The sequence below is a fragment of the Triticum dicoccoides genome, chromosome 4A (assembly GCF_002162155.2).
Source record: "Triticum dicoccoides isolate Atlit2015 ecotype Zavitan chromosome 4A, WEW_v2.0, whole genome shotgun sequence".
Lineage (NCBI taxonomy): Eukaryota > Viridiplantae > Streptophyta > Magnoliopsida > Poales > Poaceae > Triticum > Triticum dicoccoides.
The window spans coordinates 589487937-589488458 of record NC_041386.1 but is presented as its reverse complement, the minus strand read 5'-3'; positions in this window follow the sequence as shown (position 1 = coordinate 589488458).

Here is a 522-nt window from a genome sequence, read left to right as displayed (position 1 = left end):
GGCAAAGTGTCAGGCCACTCCTCCTCCAAGTCCGACACAGTGTCAGACGTCCACTCCTCCTCCAAGTCCGGCACAACCTCAGGCCACTTCAAGTCCGGCACAGCTTCAGGCCACTCCTCCTCGCACAACTCAGCCCCGTCAGCCGTCTCCGCCGCCTCAGCAATTGCAGAAGAGACACCCCGCAGCTATGGTGCGTAGCGGTACGAGTCGAGGTCATAGTACAGGAAGTACAGGCGGAGGCAAGCGATATAAATATGGTCCAAACCTCACTACTCCTCTTCCTGTGAGGGCTTACGACAGGACTGAGGAGCAAACCAATGCCATAGTGCAGGCAGAACTCGACGCCCATTTTGGACCGAAACCGCCACCGCCGCCAAGGGAGAAAGTGCCTGTGGAAGTAGTTGACCACTTCATTCGTATGGCTCAACCACCAGCTCCTAAGCCTGTTGACACAGACTATGAGCGCCACATCAGGAAGTTACATCGACGACGTCTACAGAAGGAGGCGAGCTCGAGCTCGAG